This window comes from Cupressus sempervirens, chromosome 9 (genome assembly GCF_028749045.1).
Source record: "Cupressus sempervirens isolate cs-2001-9-10 chromosome 9, ASM2874904v1, whole genome shotgun sequence".
Taxonomy (NCBI): domain Eukaryota; kingdom Viridiplantae; phylum Streptophyta; class Pinopsida; order Cupressales; family Cupressaceae; genus Cupressus; species Cupressus sempervirens.
In genome coordinates, this window is record NC_143126.1 from 114,852,128 (window position 1) to 114,862,288 (window position 10,161).

Sequence of the window (10,161 nt, forward strand, 5' to 3'; positions counted from 1 at the left end):
CGTTAGTGAACCAACACTCTAGTTTTCATTTTTCCAAGTGTCAGTTTGCCCAAATTTCAAAGCCAAAACATAACGTATTTTATGGTTTTCTGACATGTTTTCTTGTAGGCAATTCTAGAAAGGCAACTTTGAAAATCAATATCTTTTGACTAAGAATTCTTCATGACACCAAACTTGTCAGGGTGTAAGTATACAGAATAAAAAGTTAGTGTGTTCAATTTCAGAGCTCATTCAAGTATTTTTGTCAATTTTTAAGGCTAGTTAAAGGACCTCCTAGCACAAAGTTGATAAGTTTGTAGAAAGGTATAAAGTGAGTTGCAAATTTTCTTCTAGTGCTCAAATTTGTTTCAAATCAGTGCCAAATGATGAATAGATCAATTTGAGATGTGAATCATTCAAAAATGATTTTTTTTAAGTCAGAACCACTTTGGTGTCTGACTAATTTTATTAGATTAATAGAACTTCCAGGGAGTGAAAATATTTTAAATGGGGGATTACACAAGTTATGATCATCTCATACAAGAGCTTAGTAATATTGATGCTAGAGATCCTATTTAGGAGGTAAATTTGGTGATGACATTAGAAGCCCTCTCTTAGGTAGTGTCATCTATTAATGAACATTACCATGGTACTCTTCTTAGTTGTGTCCTTGGCATGAGCTTTTAGAATTATAGTTTTAATGTAGTAGATGTGTTAATGGAATTTATCATCAATTTGGCAACATCAAATGGAGGGTTTGTGAATAAGTGTTTGGATATGCTTGTCCAAAATTTCCTTCCACCTTCATGTGGCTTACCACTCCACATGGATTCCCTAAGCAAGAGAAATTTTTTTGGTGGGATTATGTGTTAGGATAAACCACGGACAGAAATAAAAACTACATGCAAATATAACCAATAACAAAAATAATAGAACACACAGAAATGAACACAAGGCACCAAGATTTAATGTGGTTCACCCAATCCCTGGGCTACGTCCACCAAACAGCAAGTCTGATCTTATTACAATCCAGTGATTACAACCTGATTACAATCCGTAATCCCTTACAGCTCAATACCGCCGCAAGAACCAATTTCGTATCACCACATATCAAAAATACCCAACCCTAAGCCCTTTTTATACAAGTATTAAACCGCTTTAGGGTTATAACATGTCAGCCATATGTCGGCCATAATATGTCGGCTACCATGTCGATGTCGGCTACTTCCAAAAAAAATTTTTCGGGGCGATGCCCCGAACCCCACTATTTATGAAGTATGTACAGTACTTTCCTGATCAGTCACCACAATCTAACATTATGGAAGAGCAACTTCTTTTAAAAAAAGGGGCTTACCTTGAAAGGGAAAGTGAAATTTTGTAGCGTGTGCATTTGGCAATACAATAAATTGTAGAACTTGTGCCAACTACTACTTTAAGCCTACAACGAATAGTCCTTAAAAGGATGCCTCATAGAATTATTCATAAAGATAGCTACACCTATCATTCTCAACCAACAATGTTGCATTCAACAATGAAATAAGAGTGGAATGCTTTGTATGTGGAAAACATGCTCAGGGTGGAAAGGAGTGCAGTCAAAGAAATTATTGGTAGCAGAATAATTATGGTAGTAGTGGATAGACTAATTGAGGTTGATGTTGAAATAAGATGGGAACACATTTTACATGAAGATTCAAGCAAGGTCTTTGTATTTGGGATGGAGATGGAAGAAGATGAAGAGGATACAAGTTTTGTTGACAATGAGGGAAATGTTTAGTTCATAAAATCATCTGATGGTAAGTAGAGTTTAGATGAAGTTGCAAATAAAATGGATTTGTTAATGGAGTTGGCATTAAATCATCTAAATATATGCACCCATGAGGGTTTTTTGCCACTGGTCTACAATACCATCATGTACTCATTCCGATCAATAATTTTGAACACTCACAAGTTAAAGTTTACTCAGTTCCTTTTTTTATCTATTCTCTCTTGCTCCATAAACATGCGATGCAAATTTTGCATCTTTTCTCTATGATATATTTGTGACTAAATCTTGATCACTGAATACATGGATTTCACTCGATTGTTGTCCCTGGGCACTCCATTATCTTGGGAGGACACTCCATTATCTTGTTGTCCCTGGGCACTCCAATCTCACTACTCCCTACTCGATTGTTGTTTGACCCACATCCAAAACAAAATAGAGCCTATGTTAAAGACCACCTAAAAGCATCAAGAAGGAGCTCCACAGTTGAAGGTAGCTAGAGGGGAGGCAATTGCTTGGCATATTGTTGAGGTGTTGGAGCAGCAAGGTGCCCTAAAGAAAAATGTGCTTATTTAGTTGGTTGTTTTAGTATACAACATTTTACTTCTTATCCTTGGTGTAAAATAGGTATAAGATATGTCTTATGCATATTGGAGATCATGTTGTGTATACTCCCTAAAATTATATAGACAAGCAGATTCAATTCAAGATTGAATGATAGTTGAACTAGGTAGGGAAGGAATGAATGGTATGAGGTAATGGAATTAGAGGGGAAGCAGATTTATTTCAAATAGTAGTGGGGAATCAGAATGAGTTTGTGCCATGATGATCTATACGAGAGGATAGTTTTGTTGATTCTTTCTTGTTGAAGATGAGATGGCTTGGCTAGCCTAGAGAGAGCACATTTCAATTGCTTATAACTAGTTAGAAGGTTGGTGGGATAATTGATTGCAAAGAAGAGTTTGTGAAGGAAATGTGTGAGGAGACCAAGTCTCACATCAAAATTCTAGACGGAGTGCTAGGCATCCTTGATCATGTTGTTATGATCTCAACAAAGGATGCACCTAATGTCACTATCTCCCTAGCTATGGATGATGTGCTTTGGTTCATAAGCACATAATTGAGGGCATAGATGCAATGAAAAATTCTAGTCTAGCAAAATAAGGCATGGGGTTGTATGATGATGCTGAATAACAACATGGTCCTAACGATATAGTTGTTGAGCTAACACTCTATAGACTCTAATTCAAGGATAGTTTCTTTGAATGGAAAAAAAAGTGTTGAACTCTATTAGCTAGCTACTATGCAAACTGTCAGTTGGCAACTATGGAAAAACAAAGAAAATATTTTAGTCCCACATTGGGGATGCAGTGATTTTTTAATAGTTTAAATATCATTTGACACAATAAGATAGATGTCTTTAAGAATACTCCCTTTTGGAAGGCAAATGCTTACGTAGTGGGGCTGAACCAACAAAGTCAAATGGCTTTTGAATCACCAATTTCTGGTGAAGATTCCAGTGGTTGCCATATCACCACCAAAAAATGGGAGGATCTCACTAGTAGCAACATGGCAACCTCCCATAAAACATAAAAGCCCGAAAAGAGGAGTTGTGGGACTCACCAGTGGCCAAGGGGGGCTAATCAAAAGCATACCATGTGGCATATACACCCGAGTGGACTTAGGAGAGTACTAAAAGTTAATAAAATATTAGTTTTAATATTTTATTCAAAAAAGGGCCCTTCATGTTAATTGCAAAGAATCAAAGTTATAATTTTAAAGACCTATAGTTTGTGCTATAGTGTTTTTTAAAAAAATTTATTGCATTTTTATGTGCAAGGCCATAGTTGGAGCCTAAAACTTTGAATGGCTTCCAAAGGGGTGATTTTTGTCAAAAATATGGACTCCAATATACCGTTGGAACTAGAAGGAGATGAAACTTTTGAATATGGGGTCAAAATCTACATAGATGTTCAATGGTTCAGTCTATAAGTAGATTTGTATTTTTTGAGGCATTCCCAACAGAATGGGCATAATTCATCATTGAGAAAAAAAATTGGTTAGAGTGTAGATATGAAAGCTTGTTGAAGTCTGAATGTTGGGAAAAATTATTTTGAAATGTTTATCTTGCCTCTAGAGGTCACTTAACTAATTTTTTGCCTTTACCGTGTTCTCAGATCTAGCATCAAAAGTAGTTATTGTTCCATCAAGTATCTGAGATATTTTATGCTTTTGGGAGGAAAAATAAGGGAGGATTTGATTTACCAGTTGTTGGGAGAGATTAGAGATATGTTTTTAACTTCTTGAGGAAGTTTTCCAAATGGACATATGTCAAATACACAACAAATTTGGGAATTCATTCCTTCTATATCATTCTCTTTATTTCTCATTTGTAAAGGTTGGTAGTTTTCTCTATGAAACTAGTAGGGGTTCCAATTTTGGAGAATTTCTCACTATTGTGATACTAGGTTGTTAGTTTTCTCTTTGAAAGTAGTAAAGTTCTAGTTTTCACCATGAGACCATTTTTGGTTGGCAATTTTTGGTATGAGACCACATTGTTGGATACATGACTGCGATTCCACCAAATTCTTTAGTAGATTTTTCTCTTGTATGAATAGAAATAGTGAAGATAATATAGCTTGTTCTGATCTGTTAGGCATTTCTATGTTTTAATTTCATGCATATGAATGTATATTTTCAAGGAAATGAATACAATTGAGTGAGAATCTCTTTAGTTTCATTTTGATTGTCATCTCCTTCCTCTATTGTCTGCAATGTTTTGTGTTTAAGAACAAAGAGCTTAAACTCATTTGCACCCCTTAAGGTTGTATGTCTGGATAGGTTTTCTATTGGAACAAAGAGCCAAGTAAATGCTTATTTATCTTAACAAGGTTGCAAGTTTCACTAGGAGGATATTTAGTAAGTTGTGAGAGTTTTTATGAAGATAGATGTTTATTTACAAGGTGAATGGATAGATTAGATACTTGAATATATGAGTATATCTTAGGTATCCATTTGTATGTTTTGACTTAGCTTGTGCCCAATGGATAAGGCACAAATCAGCTATAGGATCAACTTGTTCTTACTACTGCATACTTGTGGTGTTTGCTAAAATCAACATCATTAATCAAATTTGTTTCCCTTTAAATGTTGAAGGACTGAAAGGAATTAACCCTCACTTATCTTATGGGTTCATAGTTTATGATTTATATCTATTTCATTCCTATGTTATTACATAAGTATCAAAAGATAGAAGGGTTTCATCTACTCTTAATAGGTTTAGATTTTATTTTTTAGGACTGGTACCATATATATCAGAACATCAAGGTTTACCTGCCTAGTTCTTGCAGAGCCTAAAGTGAACAAGGAGTTATGCCTTATAGTTGTCCCAAGATTTTAGTTGAGTGCATCCATCATAGGAAATTTCTAGCCTTAGATGTATTGGTCTAGTTTCTTGGTTAATTTTATCTCTTTTAAAATAGGAGCCAATACTACCTAGCACCATTGAATTACCCCATGAGGATGTTATTCCAAACATAGTTGTAGAGGGTGAGGTAGATGATAGGCTAGCAAAGCTAGATGATGTCTTGAGGGTGGAAAGAGAATTGAAGAGATCAGATCCCCAATTTATGGGATTCTATATGGATATTCCCTATCCTTAGAGGATCATTAACCATGCTAAGATTATGGCTAAGATGCCTAAAGGACCAATAGGAGAGGAAGATATGGTATGCCTAGATATCCCTAAACATGATGTGACCCTAGAAATAGAAGAACATGATGTCCCTGAAGCATCATGGGTCACAAAGGGAAATAAGAGATAGAAGGTTGTCCATATCCCTATAGAGGTGAAATAGAGGACAATGCAGATTCTACCTAGCACTAGTCAATATTTTGCTAACCTAAGGCAAAACTATCTCCAAGATAGGATTAATGCAGCTGAGGGTACACTCACTAACTTAGAATTAGTAGCAACAAGGCTAGATGATAGGATCATCCAAGCCCAACAATTCCTAGAAGATGATGAATTCATCAAATCTACTAAGTTCAAAAGTTTTTGTACAAGATAAAACATACTAAGCTAGTACTAAAGATCAAGCTAAGAGAATTAGATGAGTAGAAATTGGGACTAGTGGAGAAACTACAGGTCTATGATCCCAAGAGTGAAGTCATGACTCTAGAGGAGGCAAGAGATCTTGTGCAAAGGGGTGGGATGTTATTAGTGCCTCAGTAGGATTTGGAACAAGCTTTTATGCTTGATCAAATAGGAAGGAAAGAAAATTCCATTTCATATGAAGCATTTGGTGCTAATGGATTACAAAGAGGACATGTTTTAACATAGATACCAAATCTCTAGAAATTTGGAGTATGGCTCCAACATCAAATAAACCAAAGTTAATGGATGTGCAGAGCACTAAACAAGGTAATATGATTGTATGGACTCTACAAGGTACCTTTGTCATAGATATTTCTAAGAGCATGAAACATTTTTCATTTATGAATGAATCCAAGGTAGAGGAGATGGAGAATAGACTTTCTAAGTTTATACATGATTACATTGATGTAAGAAAGCTCTATGAAGATGAGCTTAGAAAAAGCCATGTGTACAAAGAGAGGATTGTAGAGCTTGAGGCCAAGGTCCAAGCACTTGAAAATGAAGTTGCATCTCTTAGGGAGCAACTTGTATAGGCAGAGTAGGTAGTTGCTATAGGTTAGGGACATGAACATGAAGATCAACATCCACTAACTAGGAACATAGTTGAAGCCCCAACATAGATAGATGATTTGGAGATAGAGGATACAGGAAAACCAAGGAGAATGAGCATTGATGCTCCATCTAATCAACAAGGAGATGAGATAAGGATAACTATCCTTAAAAGATTGATGAGCCATAGGATTGAAAAATTGAAAAATATGTCACAACATGATCATAATTTTAATATTGTTTTACAAAGTTCTGAGTAATTTTGCAATGAGACACTTTCATGGCTATTACCCATGTTTAATCTTTGGGGGCCATACACTTAGTTCTTGGAGAGGCTCATTGTACTAATGGCTAAAAAGCTAGATTTTCCTGACAAAACAATCATATTGAAGGAGGGTTTGGAAATAGTCAAGGAATTGATTGGTTTCTTCACTAGAAAATTAAAAATTATACAAGGAAAATTAATTTTTTAAATCTCAGGGAATACAACCTTATATACCATCAATTTTGGATGCCACTAACACATTGATAGATTGGCAGGAATGGTCCAATTCATTTGGTGTCACTTTAACTCAAGAGGCTACAATGTCAATTTTTAAAGATACTTTTGATGTCCCATATAATAAATTAATTGATTCTCTTTTTAAAGAAGAAATAGATTTGAATAAATTTATTGTTGAATCTAGAGCAATTATGGAGGCTAGGTGGACCAAAGCCACTCAAAATTTACAAGAGGTCAAAACTATAGAGTGGCCCACAATAGGGAGATTTATGTTTGGAAGGTAGTAGGAAAGATTAAAGCCTTGCCAATAGGAAGTAGTTGAGATATTTCTCATGAAGGATAGTGAAGGAAAAAGAAGAGAAAAATAAAAAATCATGATATAAATATTCACTTACTATCTCAACTACTTTTCTTTTTTTGATTGAATTTTTGAAGAATGTTCTACATATCCTTTTGTTGCCATCTTTCCATATTTTTTGTCCATTCTTGTTTCAACATGTGTCCTCCTCTCATTTGTAGCTTGTTGCAATCCTATAAATGGATGTCCAAGATGAGGAGTAGAGGTCAATACTTTATAGAATTTTCTCATTACTATGTTTTGTTTTACAATCCATCCATTTGTTCTGTAATTATGTGAGTGAATTCAATTCTTCCATACTTGAATATAGAAAAGTAAACATTTGGTACCAATGGCTTGTCTTTGAGTTGTATTATGAGTCTCTATTAGTATTACAAAAATTTTCAAAAGAAGGAATTTTCCCTTAAATATCTTTGTCTTTGAGTTTTGATTCCTTTCTCATACATTCATAATCTTGAGACTAATATGAACAAATTTCATCCAGTTTAATACAATTTGTACAAATTGTATATCTCTTACTGATTGCTACTAATTTAAAGAATTAGGTAATTAATTTTTGTAATTGATAAGGTTTAAGGTTTGTGAAAAGGATATGGTAAGAATGAAACTTAGAGTTCAATGTTGACAATTTTAATCACAAGTTGATTAAAAAAGTCCAAATCTGCTAATCTTTGACTCTATATCTCATTGGATAATACACTGCTTTATTAAAAGTTCAAGAACAAGTTGATGATTCACTTAATTGTAGGAAATTCATAACAAAAAAATCAATTTACCATTTCATGTACTAAGAGCTAAAAGTTCTGGTCATTACTTATTTGCATCTACTTTTTGGTTGTAGTTAGCTACTATACTCAAGAAGTTTATCAACAAATCATAGAAGAAAATTGACCATTTTTGCTATAGGGGATAGTCTTGTAGAGAAGAATATCAAGTTAATAAGATCAATCCCTAAGGTTTACCCACCTTGGCCATGTAGAGCCTAAAGTGAAGTGAGTCCTGATGACTCTATTAATTTTGGCCCATAAATAAGATTTAGCCCTGCTAAATATAGGATTTAGCTCATCCTTAGGCTTGTTCCTATCTTATCTTCTTGGTATCATGTTTAAACCCACTTGATATGTTCCTTACCAATAAGAACTCAAATAGGATCAACATTCTCAATGTTAATGGTAGATTATGCATAATATCCAAGTCCTCCTAAATGTAGCTTTATCAAAATTTGCCATGCAGGAAAGTTTTCCTTGTTCAGTTTGGACACCTCCTTTTTGTACACCTTGATCTTTGGCTTTTAGTAACTTCAAACTATTTCCTTACAAGTATCAATACTCTGATACCAATTGTTGGAATACTTTAGAATAACTAAGCAGGGGGTGAATCAGTTATCCAAGGTCTAAATGTACAAATAAAACTTTTTAGTTCTTAACAGATTCATATCCATAAAACCATATCATGCATGCATCCCTTAGAACATCCAATACCTTAATTTAGTAGGTTACTATCCTAGTTCAAAATAACCTTGTAGAAATGTAAGCATGAAAATACCACAAACTCATTCACACAATTTGACACAAGGATTTTATGTGGAAACCCAATTTGGGAAAATCACTAGTAATATGCTACCAATTTTCATTCTTCTGAAATGATGCCTTGTTAAAGGCCAACCCTATTAAAGGTTACAATACACACTCTTAAATGTGACTTGGTTAAAGGATTTCAATCACCCTATTAGGAGTGAGCCTTGTTAGAAGGCTTTAGAACATTCCATTAGAATGCCACCTAGTTAAAGGATTTACAAATGATTGTTAGGTCAACTGTAATCCAAATGATTTATCTAGATTGATACAATTATTAGAGAGTAATAATAGGATTTGATCTAATAATAAAAACAACTCACTTTTAGATTATAGATATTTGGTCTAGTCCTACATTCTACTTGGCATTCATACTCTTCATCTTTGACAACTTGTTCACCTTTCAAGCATTCAACCTCTTAAGCCTTCTTGATTTGTATGCCAATTGTAGACTCTTATATTTGGCCACCATATGAAGCAACACCATAGACTTCTTGTCTTCCTTAGGTTCTCACACATGACAACCTTTTCTTCTGGCCTATTATCTCTATAAATAGTTATTTTATATCTTTTTATTTTTAACTACAATGTCCATTTTAGAGTTAGGTAAGATTCAATGAATCTACCCACTTTTCATTTTAGTACCTTTCAAAAATTCTTCTACAATCCTCTTTGAATTCACCTCAAAATGGTTTATCTTGAATTTTGTGCTACCAAATCATCATAGAAATCTTCTGTTCACTTCACATAATTAAAGAAATCAATGTAGTCAACTTAGATTCATCAAATATTTGATTAAACTTTTTTTTTTGTCACTCAACATCTACAGTGTTCACTCTACAATAACAATCTTTTGATGCTCGACAAACACTGGGTTTCTTGGCATCAACTAAGTCTTCCTTGCTTAGTCACTACTATTATTTCCTTGATGTTTGACACTAACTATATTTTAATGATGCTCAACACACATTGAATTTTTCTCTACCTAAACTAAGTTTGCTTAACTTATAATGTTTTCTTGGCCAGGTTTGGTAGACACCTTTTATGAAAAATCTTCTTCTAGACTTATCTTATGTAACCATTTACTTTATCCTTAAGTAGATCAACAATTCATAATATCATCAATGTATTACTTGGTCTTAGTGCTCCTTTTATACACCAAATAACTCAACCTTTCTCTAGGTACTCTTGTTATCCTATCTTTTCAAATCCTCTTTATTAATCAAACAAATGATAGAATTCAAACCAAAAAGAAGTTGTCTCACAAGCAAGCTGCAGTTT

The 10,161-nt window shown here is 34.1% G+C and overlaps 1 pseudogene; it reads left to right on the forward strand.

The window, feature by feature from the left end:
* Positions 1 to 486: 486 nt before the first annotated feature.
* On the forward strand, positions 487 to 2,033 carry LOC149537812 (uncharacterized; annotated as a pseudogene).
* The last annotated feature ends 8,128 nt before the right edge of the window (positions 2,034 to 10,161 follow it).